The following is a 17,421-nucleotide window of genomic DNA, read 5'->3' as shown; positions in this document are numbered from 1 at the left end:
GAGGGCCATATTTCCTTGGAGCAGACCATCCTGACTAGCTTGACCAGATCTGCTGCCATGAGCTGAGCTCTTTACAGATGTTCAGATCTTTACAGCCTGTCTATTGCTGAGCATTCTGGGAGTGGAAATCCTCACATCTGGAGAGTATCCAGGTTGGGACAGCTCCTTGCGCTCCTGAAAGTAAAATTTGATTCACAGGCAAGGGAAGCCTCTTTGCCCACACCCTGTATCTCCTTCTTGACTAGTTTGTCTCTCCAGTTTGCTCTTAAGACCAGATTTCCTTAAGGCTGGACACCCAGCTAAAAAAGACTGAAGATTTAAAAAAAAAACTATTTGGTGATGGTTATTCTGTCCTTGGAAAGCAGAGAAGGTTTAGGTGGTTGGTGTTCTTATAAACGTGGACCCTCTTCTACCTTCAAACTTGCAGCTCAAAGTTTAATTGAACCCTGTGAAGACCAGAGTTGGCTCCATGGATGTTCTCATCAGGACGTCTGGAGGGCACCAGTTAGAGAAGTTGGTTAAAATTGTTGTGCATGCTTTATTGTACTTCTTGATAAAATCTGACCTTGTGTCAGTTGCCTCTATGGGTTTATATCCCACCTTTCTGTTGAAACCATATCTAGAGAGTCTTGTGGAAGTGAGAGTATATGTTGAATGTTGTGTTTCTCCCAATTTCAGTTCCTTTCCCATGCTCCCCTCTCAGACACCGCTGTCCCAGGGTCCTCATGTGCAGTCTCTTGTGGTTCCCCCCCTCCACACACACAGACACACATCTGATGTTTTTTTCTGGAAATTAACTGAGCATTTTGAAGTCAAGTGGTCCAGCATTGGAGAACCTTGCTTTCAGTGTAGGGCAACCTTCCAACACCAACCTGTTGTCAGGGTCATTTGATGACAGTGACCATTTCAAGCTGGGTTGGTTGGGAGGGGCATGTTAGAAGCTGATGCCCCTCTCCAAGCGGCTTCTGTTTCTCTGTATTATAGGGGGCAGAATTTGGACCTCTGAGGCTTTGGGCAGTCAAGAGGGTGGAAGGAAACATAGAAGAGAAAGGTGAGACTTCTCCTTCAACTGTGGCCTTAGTTAGCAGAACAATTTCAGTGAAGCACTTCCACCTCTCTTCTTTCTCTCCCCCCCCCCACAATTTCTTTTCGCATAGCCAGTTCCCCCTCTTTGCAGAAGAAGAAAAGTGACAAGGAAATGCATCTCTGAGCTATTGGCAGCCCCCAAACTGTTTCTCCAGCGCACGGAGGCTGTGCTCAAATTACCTTCCGAACCACTCCAGGTCATATAGCACAGGGAGTCATTAATAAAAGGAAATTGCAATCAGATTCTGTTCCGCACAAGAGGGGTGAGGAAGGGAGCATTAACAACGCCATCAGCATGCTGACTGGGGCTGGTTTCAAAGAGACCCAAATTTGTTTTAAAGGCTTGAGAGAGAGCTGGGAAAGGGGGGGGATCCTTTATCTGGGGAGATCAAAGGGAATGCTTGCAAGTTTTCTCTCTTGATGAAGAATAGAAGGTTGCCAGCAAGCTGGGGAGTGATGATAATTTGATTTGGCAGCAAAGCTGGCTTTTCTGGCCCTCTGAATTTGGTCTGGGTCAGGCTTGGTCACAAGGCTGCGATCTTTTCTAGGCTACAGCCTTTGACTTTGTCCACCGTGATCACCTCCCCTTCTCCCTCTCTCACCCATCATCCTGCTTGGGGAGCAGGCTGTGCAGAAAACAAAGTGGGGCTGGGTAGAAGATGAAGAGGGTTGTTTTTTTTAACTGGAGTAAGTGTGAGTAGGTAAGTGCAATCGTAACACATGCGTGCACGCCCACCCACAGAACAACCTCTGCAACCGAAGCTGTAGCACAGAGCTGCCCTCCTGCCCCGGTTGCCATAGGTGTAGACAAGAGGTCGTAAGTGCAAGATGGCTTCTCCTTCTGGGCTCAGAGGTCGGCCCTTTGAGGTGACTTGCTTGGCTCATGAATTCCATCTGAACCGCCTGCTCCGGCTGTCTCCCTCTGAGACACAGGGAAGATTTTGGGGAGGCTCTGCTGGATCACAAAATCAGAGGTGGGCTCCTGGTCCTGCTAAGGAGGAGCCATCAAATGGGTTTTCTGGGAAATGGAAGCTAGTTGATAAGGCAAAGGCACCCCCATGGCCAACATCCATGGCAAGGGCCATTTATCTCCAGAAATGCACGTGGTTCTTCCCCTTTCCAGGACGCCTGAGGTTTTGCCACTGGAGCACGGCCCCCCTCAGCCCTTCATCTTGCTTTGCATCCATTTAGCTACCCTCTCCACGTATTTATTTGTTTATTTTTGCAGGTGTTCTGTATCTCCCACTTTAGTTCACCCAGGATTAGCTCCACATTAACCCCACACTGAACACGTATCCTTTCCTTCCCGGCAGGTCCTAAATTCCGTTGGCATGGCAACGGTGTCAACCACTTTTGAGGGTCTCTCTCTCTCCCCCCCCCTTTTTCTTCCCCTGTGATAATTTGACAAGGGGAAGGGGGAGAGGAAGAAAAGGGGAAAACATAAAAGGAAGAAGCGAAGGGAGAAGGGGAGGGAAAAGGCAGTAGATCTTCTTCAGTGGACTAATTACCACAAGAGGCAGATGGGAGGGAAGTCTCTTTTATTCTCTCTGTCTCAAGTATGCCCCCCTCCCCATTCCCCAGAGCTGGAAGGGGACAGAAGGACGGCTGTGACCTGCTGGCGGTCAGGCAGAAGAAATCAATAGTCTTGCAAAGGGCGGAGTCTTCCTTGGCACGCCTTTGCAGGAGAAGGAATGCCAGCCTCCATAGGCTTCTTGGGCATCTGCCATTGTCCAGCCCTTCCGCATCTCCAAGCAGTCCCCCAGCCTCCCTCCTAGATGGGCCAGGACTGCATTCCCAGCATCCCCCATCAGTTGGGAATGGGCAATAAGTCTTTAGTGCTAAGGAATATCCACTTTTGCCGGCATATTCGGGGAAGACTGAAGACTGTTTCTTTCCAGGTTTTACATAGACATCTAACAAAGCCAGGGCCAGCATCCTGTACTTCATCATTGTACTGTCCAGAGCACAGCAGAGCAATTGTTAGATCCACATGCAGATTGATTGATTGATTGATCAGTATGTATCTATGTGGTGGCTAAAAGTCAAGACTGACCTGATAGCACATTAAGTTGGTGTTCTTTCTTGGCAGCCACATAGGTAGACCGTATCCAGGATCTGTCCCCAACCTGATCCTTCAGGTCTTCCAATAGTGCCATTGTATTGAGTCCATTTGCCTTGCTGCTGGTCATCCTCTTCTTCCTCCTTTCCCAACATTATGGACTTCTCAAGGGAGCTGGGTCTTTACATTGATCGATTGATTGATTATATGCCATCAAGTCAGTGTCAACTCTTGAGTACCACAAAGATAAACCTTCTCCAGGATGATCAATCTCCAACCTCATCCTTCAGGTCTTCCAGTGGGGTACCCATCACCATTGTATCAGATCCCTTCACCATGCTGCTGGTTGTCCTCTTCTCTCTCCTACCTTTCCCAGCATTTATGGACTTTTCAAGGGTCTTTGCCTAATGTGTCCAAAATAGAATTACAGAGTTGATATACATTTGGAAATGCTCAGTCTCCAGATCAGAGATAGGTTGAATTAGAATTAGAAGGAGGCGGCATTTATTTAGGTTCCTGCCCTGAAGCTAGTGGTCTTCCCTCATCCAAAGATTGCAAGATTTGATCAAAAGAACTAAAAGCTGAACTTCCTTGGAAGTGGGCTGGATATGAATGAAATAAATAAGTGGGGAGCAATATAAATGAGATGAATGATTGCAAGAATATCTGTTGTGAAATAGGACAGCAGGCACAGTCATTGTGCTGTATATTAACAATGCTGGAGAGAGAATGCATTCCCTTTTATGTCGCAGAGTGGGCTATAAACGAGACATGGCAGAAATTGGGAACGCTCTCCCCACATCGGGAAGTAGGAAGAGAAACACTGCTTGGCTTCCGAGGGCAGTTGTAAGGTATCCAGAGACAGGAAGTGCCCTCTAGCATTACACTTGTTGTTCTCTCCCATCGTTGATTTTGTTCTTCTGTCCTCCTGAAAAGTTCCTGCAATTTTCTCACTTGTCCTGCCAAGGCTGGCTGCCACGGTCAGATTCTAAAGCCATCTGTATCATTAAAAAAAGAAGCAGCAGCCTTTACTTTCACCTTGCACGTGGGCGCACCAGGCTATGTGAAAGAATCCTGGTGGAAGCCCATGTCCCTGTCCAGTTGACCTGGTCCACAAGGCAAGGTCATGCGGCTCTCCCATGTACTAAAAGTCACTCTTTTTCCCGCCTGCCTCTGCCTCTTGGGAATGGACACCCACCAGGATTCCACTTGGAATTGGATCCCGTAAAACAGAAGAAAACACTCAAAACATCCTTTTTTTCCATGGGCTCTGGCAAAAGTGCTTTAATGTTGAAGGCATCAAGAGCAGTGTTACTACAGGCAGTGGACCTTTTTTGTTTTAATGCTCCTTGTAGATGATTATGATGCTCTAATTCAGTGTGTTTTCAAGCTTGGCCACATTAAGATGGGTGGACTTCAACTCCCAGAATTCCCCAGCCAGCATGGCTGGCTGGGGAATTCTGGGAGTTGAAGTCCACCCATCTTAATGTGGCCAAGCTTGAAAACACACTGCTCTGATTGATGGCAAAATATCATTAACTTTGTTCTCGGCTTAGTTACAAGTACCCAATCAATAAAACAGAATCTTTCTTCCTCCTCCCATTCTACTCAGCTGCACATCAGCTGCACGAATCTGGCTGCCTCCCTTTCGTTTCCTCCTTACCCCCGTTTCTCTTCCAATTCCACTTTCCTTATTCTTCCTTGTCCCGCCATCAACTCTTGAGGGAAGGGGCACCGGTCTGCCTTGATATGGAAAGGAGGGTTTTGCTTGGGTGCTCGACTTCGGGGATGTCCTTTCCTCTGCCAACCTCCGATCCTGCTTGTTGTGGCTTCCAGGGGCATTTTTACCTTTTTTGTTTTTTTTAATCATACGGCATAGCAGTTCGGTGTTCATGCTGCTTTTTCTTGCTGGGAAATCCTTGTGAGGCCCAGCAGCCAGATGTGTAGACTCTTTAGCCCTGACGAGTCAGTCACGTTGCCCGGGGTGCACCACGAGGAGGCTGGTCTATATTGCACCGAGTTGGGCTGAGAGGGAGGGACTGGCCCAAGGTCACCCAGCCTGCTTTCGTGCCTAAGGAGGAACTAGAACTCTCCTACCATGCCTGATTGGCTCTTGGGCTGAGAGAGAGGGACCGGCCCAAGGTCACCCAGCCGGCTTTCGTGCCTAAGGCGGGACTAGGACTCTCCTACCACGCCTGATTGGCTCTTGGGCTGAGAGAGAGGGACCGGCCCAAGGTCACCCAGCCGGCTTTCGTGCCTAAGGAGGAACTAGAACTCTCCTACCATGCCTGATTGGCTCTTGGGCTGAGAGAGAGGGACCGGCCCAAGGTCACCCAGCCGGCTTTCGTGCCTAAGGCGGGACTAGGACTCTCCTACCACGCCTGATTGGCTCTTGGGCTGAGAGAGAGGGACCAGCCCAAGGTCACCCAGCCAGCTTTCATGCCTAAGGCGGGACTAGAACTCTCCTACCACGCCTAATTGGCTCTTGGGCTGAGAGGGAGGGACTGGCCCAAGGTCACCCAGCCAGCTTTCATGCCTAAGGCGGGACTAGAACTCCCAGTCTCCTGGTTTCTAGCCCAGCACCTTAACCACTAGACCAAACTGGCTCTCATTTTTACTTTGATTCATCTGGACTGGTACGTGAGCCAGGACCGCCTCATAAATGTAGATGTTTAATCCCAGCCAGAATAGTAATAGAGATGATCTTCCCAGCTGCTCTTTCTTCCAAAGAATTATTTCATATTGATGCAAAGCAGAGAGTGTAGAGCATGTTTGCATTTCAAAAGGGCTGCAGCGCTGGGGCAGAGCCCATCTTTGGCCCTCAGAAAGGTTCCAGTTCCAGTTTCACCTGCAGATGATTTAAAAGGATTGGAGAGCAGGGAAGGGGGACTTGTAACTGGACCTCCAAAAAGGCAACGAAGGGCGCTTAGGCTGACTTGCAAGTCAGCTGTTTGTGTGGGACATATTAGCAGAGGAGAGGGAAATGCTCTGTGTTATTGCAGCCCAGCATTGTGGGGAGAACGTAGCAGAAGGCCCTTCTTGTGGGTGTGCAGAAGGCTGGAAAAATAGGGCCGTGGTCTTTCTGATACCCTGCCCTTGTGCTTATTATTTGGTTGCCCCCCCAATTAAACCCCAGCCACAGCTCAGCCACGAGGGGAGTTATCTCGAAGCCTCTCTCTGCATGCAGGCACAAACAAGCTATCCTTCGCTCCCCGCCTTGCATGTCAGGGAGGTCCGTGCGCTGAAACAGTGTCCTGGTCCTGGAACAGAATATATGTGCGCAGACTTGAAGCCCAGCAGTCCGAGGCCCACCACAAATAGCCCGGGGCACTCTAATTTTGGCTGCGGCTGGAGATGACAATGTATTTTACAGTTTCTGTTTACCCGGGGCGTGCCGTCTGAGTCATCAAGCCTGCTCTTTTGCTGGATCAACATTCCCCTTCCTTAATGAATTATTTAATTGGAAAGAAATGAAAGGCGCAGCCAACGTTCTTCTCCCCCTTCCTCCTTTCCAAAACCTGGAGGAAAAGGCTGGATGGTTCGCTCCCTGCTTCCATGAGAAGCCGTTCCCCTTCCTTCCCCCTTGACATGGGGCACACTTGCACCAAGGACTCTTTGACAAGTTAACAGAGCCCAGAGGAGGTACGGCTGAAGGTTCAAAATATGAGTTTCTGGCTCCCCCACTTTCCTTTCTTTTTAATAATGATCCTTTAAAGTTGTTTGACATCTGTAACAAACAGCTGGCGTCTTGTTCTGGAAGAATGTCCTTTTATTTCTGAGCAGGTTGAACTGCCATTAATAGTATAATTAGGTGATTATCACCATATAGCAGAAAACTGCTTAATTGCAGAGAGAGGGAGAGACACAGAGAAAGAGGAAGCTTATTTCTTGCATTTCCATCTCTATTTTTTTAATGGTTGCATTTTAGTCTGCAGGAATTCCATGCATTCCCTCCCCACCTTTTTCTCATTTGACACATCAATTACTAGAATTGCACCTGGCAGCTGCTAGAGGATTGCCGAATTTTGCCTCTGAGCATCATCTTATCAAGTGACGGTGGCCCGGGGGAGGGAGGGGGCGTAGATCAATGATTAGGCAGCTGGCAGCGTGTGCAGAAAGTTCAAGGTTGTATTTGAGTTCAAGGATCCAGCAACAGGTGATTTATAAGCCCTTCGGTGGAGAGCACAATTCTGGGCCAAGTGGGAAGGGGACAGTGCTGACCTCTGAAGTTGCAACGGCTGTGGACCCACCCTCTGGTTTGTCCTTGGTGTCTGGCCAGTCCCCTTTTAAAGCAACAGCTTTAAAGGTAGCGATGGGCTGCAGTCAGAAGGAGGCCTGGGTTGACTTCCATCCCCAAGCCTTTTTGGATCGCTGGGGGGTTGCACAGGTCTGGCTCGTGAACCGCACCCTCTGGGTTGACTTGCCAAGGGATGGGTTATGCTTGCGTAAGGGTGGCAGATGGGGGCACATCTGCTCAGTAGATTTGGGGAGCCCATGGCACAGAGGGAATCTGGGCCAGGGAGCCAGGTCCCCTTTTAAGAGATGGCAAAGCCTGTCTTTCTCACCGATGAGGCCGACCCACCATCTCTCAAGGCAGCCCGATCCACCGTTGAGTGGCTGGGGCTGTTAGGAGATACTGGGCTAAAATCCCTTCCTAGCCATTGCCACCTGCTGTTCCAGGCCCCCCCCCCACCGTGTGGGGGCCTCTGTGTTCATAGGTGGCATACCTCCGCATGCCAGTTGCCAGGGGAGCAACAGCAGGAGCCAACAAGTACACCGATGCTGTAATTGTGGGTTTCCTAGAGGTTTTTTTTTTTTTTTTTGCAGGGAAGCAGGTGGCCCCATGTTCTTAGGTTAGTCCCCCTCTTCATACCTCTCACCCCGATTTGCAACATTTTGCAGAACCACAGTGGCCTCCCTAAGACGCCTTCAGCTGCACAGTGCGCCCGGGCTGCAGGAGCAGTCCCGCATCTCCCAGGGCGAAAACCCTGAATGCCAGCCACCCACTGCTCCCAGCGCGCTGCTTCTAAGGATCCACTTCAGCGTGACTTGGCAGGGGGGAGATAAAGTCCTGAGATTAAAAGCCAGTCAATCAGATCCTATTGACAGGATTCAAGCACCACCGTCTCTCTCTCTCTCTCTCCCCCCTCCCTGTCCTCCCCTCCCCACAACACACACTCAGCACAAAACAGTCTGAACAGCTGAGCCGCTAACATGCAGGCGGCGTGAAGAGATGAAAGCCTCTAAGCAGAACGTGTCTGTCTCGCTTGAAGAGGAAATATAAAAGGAGGCATCCAGCCTCCTCTGCGCTGATTGTTCGGAGACCTGTTCCTTCAGCTACTAAAAGAAGAGAGAGACATAAAGGTTTTCGCTGGGTCATCGGCTCCATTGCCTTGAGAGGAAGCAGGGGCTTCCGCGCTTTTTCTACAGGGTGGCAGCGCACCAGACGCTCCCTTCCCCTCCTGGGAGCAAGGGAGGCCAGCCAGTGGCTTGGGTTGTGCCTTCTCCCTCCTAAACGCCTGCTCCTCTTGATCTGGTCGGGATGTGCAGCCCAGGCTCCGGGCAGTTAAGGGAAAAGGAGGTCCGCCAGTGGCCAGCAGGCCGCAGAGGCTGGGCGAGTTGAGCTGCCCACGAGGGCGTCTCTCACCCGCGAGGCCCAAAGCTGGGTGGGTTTCTGGGGTGGCCGATCTCCCTCGCCTGCACCATCGTTGTCTTAGGGGAGGGCGTGAAATAACCCCATTTCCCTAAGGCTCCTTCTCGGGGGGATGAGCAGAAATGCAAATCCTCCTCTTGAGGGTCTGGCTGTCACTGGACTACCCAAAGGACTACTGATTCTGGGGACCTGTTAGAAGCCACTTGCTGTGTGCCAGAGGTGGACGGTTCAGGGAGCGAAGGACAAACGTGCAGACCACAAATGCTTGGCCTTGCTCTGCAGTGTGGTGGTAGCTTCCCTGCCATGCCCTGTGGCTTTTGGAAGCTGATTTTGGTGCTGTTGCTATTGAAATGGGACGGGTGCCTCGCTCACACTTGCTTGCCGTTGTCCCCGCGCAGTTCATTTGTTTCGTGTAAGCAGGGATGGACAGGTGGGAGAGACAGGTGGTCCTTCTCTTTCCCAGCATCTGGCCTTCAAAGTGGGACAGTTGTCCATTGAGTCTGCCCATGGCTGTGGGAAAGATGAAGGAAGCCTGGTGGGAAAATTCAGACTTCCATCTGGTCCAGGATGTTGCTGACCTGAATGGTTGTCCTGCATTGTGTGTGCTGCGATGCCTGTTAGTGTGTCCAGGTGGCTTTGCGTACAACTGTCGGACGGCAGCCGAGGGATGGGGGTGTGGAGCGGGGATGGTGAACTTGTTGGGGATTTCCAAGCACATCACTGGATGCTCTTCACAGGGATGAAGGGCATCAGAAGGCCAGACCTCTGTCCTACCCTGGTGTCCCTTAGAAGAAAGTCCTGGCTGTTCTTTTCTTACCTTGTTATTCTTCCCCATGAACTGCCAGTGGGAGGGGAGATTTCCAGAGGGGAGATTTCCGCAGTCTTTCATCAGCATGCAACATGCAACTCACCAGACAGGCAGGTAGGCTGGCGCGTGTGTCTGTGTGCAATGTTTGTATGACACCTAGAAAGTGGGACCCACCCTTGGAATAGCTGCTGTGGTTATGTCCTGCCTGGATTTCACCACCCAGATTGTGTATGAGCGGGGTAAATAACCTTCTCATCCATGTCTCCAGTTCACAAGGCATGGGCTACCCAAAGCATGTCAACGCCAAATGCCCTCTGGCCCAGTTCTGGGCAAGTCAGTGTTCTTTGTTGGCATTCACCAGCAGCTAGATGGGGACAGGAGTGTCAGGTGGACCCCCAGGTCAGTGGGCCATGGTTAATCCCAATATGCATCTCTTCAATCCAAGGAGGCCTTGGTTGTAAGAAGGAAAACCAAGCTGTTTACTGGATCCATCCGTCATTATTACTGTATTGTTCTTGCTGTACTATAGGAAACTACCCTATGTAAGAGTCTTTTCTTCCAATGATCCTGCTCTAGTGTCCCATTTGCCAGTGAAACTGGCAGTTGCATACAGGCAGTCCTTGACTTACGACCACCATTGGGACTGGAACTTCCATCACTAAGCAAGGCGGTAAAGCGAGTCATGCCCGCTTTTACGATCTTTTTTTGCCATGGTTGGTAAGAGAATCACTGTGGTCATTAAGCGAATCACATGGTCATTCAGCGAATCCAGCTTCCCATTGACTTTGCTCGTTGGAAGCCAGCTGGGAAGGTCGCAGATGGCGATCACATCAGCCCAGGACGCTGCAATCATCGTAAATACATGCCGATTGCCAAGTGCCTGAATTTTGATCACGTGACCGCAGGGACAGTCCCGTGATCAAGGACAGGTGATCAAGGACAAGTGCAAGGACAGGTCGTAAGTCACTATTTGCAGCACTGTTGTAACTTTGGTCGCTAAACGAATGGCCATATGTCGAGGACTACCTGTAAATCAAAATATTGACCTGGGATCACCCCAATTTTGGTCGGATTGAACTGTGAGGAGGGCTTTGGGTTTGTCTGAATATTGGACAGCCCTTGGTCAGCTTGTGTAATTTACTGTGAGAATCCGAAATGGTCCTTTGATGTGGTAGATAGGGCTTCACCATCTATTCCTGTCCTAGATACATTGCTCAGTTTCCCAGGTGTTGCTCCCAGTTCCTCATCTCTAAAATGGGAACGTTTAATCTTTTACCCCGGGGCTGGTTGGAGAAGCTAAGGTGGTGATTAAGTTGAAATTGGTCTTCAAAGTGATCATGCTGATATATTTTTTTCTAGTGCGCAATTGTTAGATGTTTTTTGTTGCTGTGGTATATATATAACAGCGATGTAGCAAGCTGCCAATGTTGTCATCTTCTTTCAAACAGAAGGGAAAAATATTCAAATATTTAAGAAAAAATTCCAGGACTATATATATATATGAAAAATTGGAAAATAGGTAGCTGTATACCTTGGTCCTTCCAAAGTCTAAAGACCACTTTTCCTTAAGAGATGTTTAGTGCATATATACTGTATTGTATTACATTACATTACATTACATTACATTACAATAATAATAATAATAATAATAAATATTAATGTGTGCGCTTGAAGTTCATGAGAAGATTGTGAAGCCCACCTAGATTTGAGCTAAAGCTGGCTGATGCATGTTGGCTGGAAGGTGGTTTCGGGTGGCCCTTCTCCATCCCTTCTCCATCAGTGGACCACTGATTTGCCTGTCCAGGATGGAGAGATGAAGGGTTGAAAAAGGAGCTGGGAATTTTTAGCAGACAAAGCAAAAGGCTGGGTTCACAGATTGATCAGGGCCCCGTCATGGACCCAGAGTCCATGAGTCCCCTTTTTGGGAGAGATGGGCAGTGACAGAAATTTGAAAAATAAATAACTAATTAATTAAAATGGAGGAAATGCCATCTGCAGGGATCCATAGTTGAGCCTTCTTGATGATGGCACCCCTTCTGTTGAAGAGCGTGCCCTCTCCTTGTTTGGCTCCCAAAGAGCCTTGAAGATTGGGCTCTTTGGGAAAGCATTTGGGGACCTACCCCATTGTGTTGTTGCATTAGGGGAGAATGTTTTGATTATTCTGGTTCTGTGGGGTATTTTTGCTTGATGTAAACTCCTCAGAGACATTTGGAATTGAGTGACATGTCAATGCTCCATGTTCAGATGGAATTTGTTTGGGGCCCAGAGCACTGGGGGATCCCCGCCAACTCTGGCTTGTTTGACAAACTGTTGGCTGAAGCTGGCCTATCCATACAATGCAGAAGTTGTTTTCAGGGGTTCTGTCTACACATACTTGGGGTCAGAGCTTGCTGGTTTTATCTTGCACCTTTCACAGGCCACCCTTTGACCTTCCATAGAGACTGTTTTTGTTGAGTGTTGCTTTCCACAGCCCACATCCAGCACATCTGGAGGGCACCACCTTGGGAACACTTGGCTTCGACAGCCTCCTATCTTGAGAGCAACATGAACATGTGGTCTCTTGGGACATGTGCTGGTTCAAAGCAAGGCTAAGTGCATCCTCCCCCAGTACCCTTGAGCCAGCTTTCACCAAAGCGTGCATGGGTAAGGGAAGGCCCCTCAGAGGCCTATCAAGGTACAATTGCAGTTTCCAAGTCTCTTTAGGGCCACCAGCCAGAGAAAAAAGCAGAATTCTTGCTTCAGAGAGCCAATTAGAAATGGCAGGGCAGCAGGTTGGCCACCACCTTGCGTAAAACGTTGGCTATCCTTCTGGAGGAGGGACTGAGAAATGGCCCAGGGTGGCTGCACATTTATCTCCTCACCGATTGTGAAGTGTTGCTTATTGCCTTTGGAATCTTCAGGTTGCAAATGTATGCTGAATAATTATGCCTTAATTTATGATAATCCCAGGAGTGGAGGGCAAGAAGGAGGCAAGGCTGGGAGGCACCTGTTCTCGGCTCCCCGTTGGGATTTCTTCCCAACTGAATTGTGGGAGAAGGACCAGGGACTTCTTTTGAGCCGTGCCAGCCGAGGGGGGCCCCGGCGGCTGTCTCCATCTGCGTGGTCTGCGGGCTTAAGAAGGGGAAAAAAGAAGGCTCTGGGCTGTAATAATCATCCTTCGTATTACATTAAGAGAGTCAGATCCTCCTTTGGAAAATGGCGTGCAGGCTTCAGTTGCGGCTGCTAGCCATGATGGGGCCTCCCTCTCCAGTGGCAGGCGGTCCCTGAATGCCAGAAACTTGCTTCTGAACTTCAGGAGGCCCAGAGCCAGAGTTGGGTGACGAGCTGCAACTTTACTATGCCCTTGCTAAACTAGGAAGACGGCAGTCGCGAAGGGAACAGAAATGATGCATCCCGGATCGTTAATTTGGCATCCCAGTCCCACATAGGGACTTCATTCGGTGACCAGTCCAGCCTAGGCATGGTAGGAGGACAGCCTTTTTAGTCTGTGGTAGCCAAAATTAGGAGGACCTTTTCTGGTGAACCCATTTTCATTAAAACATGAGCCTTTTAATACCTTTTGTTTGCTGGAAACGGTGCTACCCGAGTCCAGTCTGGGGTTGCTGAAAAAAAAGGTGACTTCTGAGCACCAGGTGTGCTGCATACCAAAATATTTTCTCTTTTCTGAAGTACATGATGGAGCTTGCAGCTCAGTCAGCCACTGAGCACACAAAAATGTGTTTATTCAGAGGGCATGTGCACAAAAGCATACTGTTTATTAGGGAGAGTGCATCGTTCCTAAAACACGCATTTTTTCTAAGGTGCACGCGAGTCCACCCGATGAGAACCCTACCCAAGAAATAATGAGAAGGGGTGGGGGAGAGAATCCACAAAACGGAACCTCAAGCAACCCCCCCCCCCCCAAGGGATCACCCTCCTCGATATCTAGCGTGAACCCGCTTGGCTCCCATGAAGAGAGAAATAACAAACAGGGAATGTTGGCCTTCTGCAAATGCTACCAAGATACAGCTTAATGGCGCCAACTTACGAGCCCATTCAGAAGTTCAGAGCAATGAGACCGTGTGCTTGGGTAAAGACCCAACACTTATTTTGTTGTCCAAATCTGGCAGCTTCATTCTCTTCCCTCCTCCGTTGTTTTGCTAGCATAATTTCCTCCCCTTCGGGCTGAGTGTCAGAAGACATTAGCCACAGAGGAGGAGGGCATGGGGGGGATACCAACCCAGCGAGGGGATGCAGCCTTGGAAAGAGAGGGGAGGAAGGATAAGTCCCCCCCCCATTCCTTTCCTTTCCTTTCCTTTCCCGTCCTTTGCTCAAGGCAAACAATAGTTTTGCAGTGGGTAATCTGAGGAAGTGTTGCGCTGTGACTCCTCGGGGATCCAGACAGCGCCTGCCCTTTGCAGCGTTGGGAAATCCGATTTGAATGCCTGCACCTGCTTTTGTCTAGTGAGGGTTAGTTATGGCCAGGAAAAATAGAAGCTCTCTTCACAGTCAGGTTCAGGGTGTGTGTGTGTGTGTGTGTGTGTGTGCGCGCGCGCACGCCCAGTTCTTTTATCTCGTACACTGAAAAATTTCTGAGCTTCTGACTGCTAAATCAGCTAGCGAGCGTGGGTCAGTAGGAAGATGAGCCTGAATCAGCCAGATCTGGTGCAGCGGACTTCTTTCAGAGGACATGAGAGTTGGACCTGAGGTGGTGCTGGGCACGGTGTGGCACCCCATGGGGCCTTTGCTGTATGTTTGCCAGAGTTCAGCTCGGGGGCAAGTCAGTGAAAGAAGAAGATCCACACTTCCCAGCTGTACCTGTTGACTGGCTCCCTTTAATTTCTCACCATGAATGCAGGCACCATCCTAGGCTGAACTGAGACCTCTTGAAACTGTGCAGGCAGTTGTTTTGGCAATTGTGCCCCATGAGTGCAACGCCCAAGCATTAAAGGGCACGGAATGGGCAGATTTACATCTCAGTGGACATCTCTTAAGTAAACTGCGGGGTATCTTGGCTTTGTTTGCCCGTGGTTTTTAAAAATGCATTAACAATGAACAATACAGTGATGTATATATAGAAACAAAAGCATATAACCTGATTTAATAAGATCATCTAGGAAGCTGGATTGGGTACTAGGCAATCATTATGCCTTTGTGGTGCCTAATTAATAAGTTTAAACCAGGTGAAGTAAAAATCATCTTCTGTATTACTGTATTGTGACCATCTTTTTTGGGTCAGTGTTTCCACTGGAGTAGTTTCCCAGCATATTTGCCACCCTATGGAAAGATTTAAATCCTTTCCTGTTTTCCAGGATCTTGTTACTACCTGTCTGGCTGCAACCAGTAGGATCAACTCTGTGTTTCGAGGTATCATTTGGATTATCAAAGACATTTATTAAGGCCAACTGAGGATCTAATATATTGGCCTGGGTCGTGATTTGTCGTGAACATCAACTCCCAGATTCCCCAGCCACTTTGGCCGTTGCTGAGCATTCTGGGAGTTGAAGGGGACGCATCTGGAAGATTTCCGAGGCGTGGAAAGCTGATGTATCACTGAGCATGCTACGTAAAACCAGCCAATTGTGCTTGATTCTGTAAACTGTGATTAAAACAACCCCCACTTAGCTTGAAGTGGGGATCCAGCCTTCAATTTATTTATTTGTTCTATTTAGGTGCTGCCTGACTTCTGATGACTTTGGGTGGCTCACGGTTCCAGGCAATATAAAAATAACAGTCTATATAAAACAATAAACAGATGGCAGATCTGGTCAACACATAAAACAAATATCGTGCACCCAGCAGGAGCTCAAACCCACCCTAGTCCAAGGCTAGGTCTTCAAGGCTCTCTGGAATGCCACCAGGGTGGGCGCCATCTGGATTTCAGGGGGAACCTCATTCCAGAGGGCAGGTGCCACAACAGAGAAGGCACACTTCCTGGGTCCCAGAAGAAGATTCTGTCTAATCAAGGAGACCAGAGTGAGCCTAACCAGCTCCTCTTCCATGCGTTTTTCATTGTGCTGCTGACCCTCCTGTCTTCCTCACTTCTTCAGGCCTTCCGGTGTGCCTAGTTTGTCATTTAGCTGTTTGGAGCCAGTGCAAATAGTGACATTTGCTGAGCATAAAAATTCAATTAAATTCCAGAAGGCAGATTAAATATAAGTGAATTTTAATAATTTGCTTTAAAGGCTGAGGATTACTGTAGGCGAATGGGAGGAAATGATGCTCACGTGATGGGGGCGGTATTTTTTGGCACCAATAGAGGGGATTGCTGGCCAAATGTAATTAATCTCGTTAACTCTTTGCTTGGGGATGAGGTCAGGGAGGAGAAGGAAGGGCCATGTTTGCGCTGCTTGGATTTGAATGAGAGCTCCGGGGACTTAAGGGACATTCCCTGGAAGCCTCTTGAAACTCAAAGTTGCTTCTGCAGAGTTGAGCGTCACAAGGCCACTTGGAAAGGAGAAGAACATCCACAGGAGCTCTGAGGTTACCTTTCACAGTATTGAATAGATCACAACTGGTTCCTAGAAAAGTTGGATACTTTGCTGTCCCGTTTCAGCAGAGTCAAGTAAATAAATCAAGCCTTGCGATATTGGGGAAAAAAGGGTCTGGAATGGGTTTAGAACTTGTGGATTGGTGTACCCAGCTATATATTTATCTGCTTTTTTGTTTTTTGTTTTTGATGCCCTACTTGCTAGAATGCAAGTCTGTTAATTTCCTGGAAATTGCTGATGTTGGGAGCTGGGTGCATCAGAAACATTGGCATGACGAGTGGGATCTATAGCTGTGCAGTGATTTCTATGCAGTAAAAATATCCAGAGATCCTATTTTCTATCCCATCCGAACCAGAGAGGCAGTTCTGACAAGTTCCGGATTGTGTGTGACTGCCTTTCTTTATAAATGACACAACCCATTTGGCACTCTCAGGCCCCACGATTATTCCATGTGCACTTTTTACCCAATCTTTCCCCAGAGACCTTGAGGGGTCTTCCTGTATGCACTCACACTAGTCCATCTGTGGTGGATTTTGGCGGTGCCGCTGGTTCTCATGAAGGAGGGAGCACATTCCAAGGAGGTGGAGGAGCTAAGCGGAGGCACAGTCCGGGAGGCAGTGGGGGGAAAACGAAGAGGTTCAGAACAGCCCCACCCTGGAGCTCTCCCGGGTTATTTCCCCTGAGGTTAGGTAGAGTACCTTGAGTCTGGCAAGATTCTGTCTTTACGGTGTGAGCAAATAAAGAACTGGAGTTCGAATGGACTCTTCGTTGTTCTTGGGCTGAGCCTGACACCATCTTACATATTTCACCCCAGTATCTTTGAGCCAAAAGAAAGGGTTAGGGTTAGGGCTAGGGTTAGGGTTAGGGTTAGGGTGGTGCCAATGACCAGGGAACGATCTTTGGGAGCCAGCAAGAGAATATCCCTTTGGGATTTGGCTTTGTTACTCTTGCCAACCTGAAAATGCTCAGGTGCCAGGGTTAACATTCTCTCAACCTGGGCATCCATAGGGCAGCATCTCAGCCATCTGAGATGCTGACAACTGGACCGTTGGTGGCCTGTGGCCAGGAATCAGCTACAGAGTGATTGAAGTTGCTCCGAACCCATAACCCTCCTTAGGCGGCCCTGCTGAGCTACTTGTGGGACACGTGGGAGGCTCCACACTTCCTTTTGTGCTTGCTCCACTTTTAAGAGTGTTCCTCTGCTGCCTTTCCTATTGCCGATGAACTGCAGTTCTACAAAAGACCAGGAAGTCATGATTGGCAAATGATGAGCACCTGAAATTTCTAGGGTATTTTATTTGGGGAAAACCATCCAATTAAACCTGTTTCACTTTGGCTGATACCT

At 48.9% G+C, this 17,421-nt stretch overlaps 1 protein-coding gene across 4 annotated transcripts in view; it reads left to right on the top strand.

Annotated features, from left to right (window-relative positions):
* The window catches only part of GSE1 (Gse1 coiled-coil protein), a 198,895-nt gene that overhangs the window by 109,366 nt on the left and 72,108 nt on the right, over positions 1–17,421 (top strand). The window lies entirely within an intron of this gene.

The sequence above is a fragment of the Candoia aspera genome, chromosome 11 (assembly GCF_035149785.1).
Source record: "Candoia aspera isolate rCanAsp1 chromosome 11, rCanAsp1.hap2, whole genome shotgun sequence".
Classification (NCBI taxonomy): domain Eukaryota; kingdom Metazoa; phylum Chordata; class Lepidosauria; order Squamata; family Boidae; genus Candoia; species Candoia aspera.
This window is presented reverse-complemented; position numbering and strand designations above follow the sequence as displayed.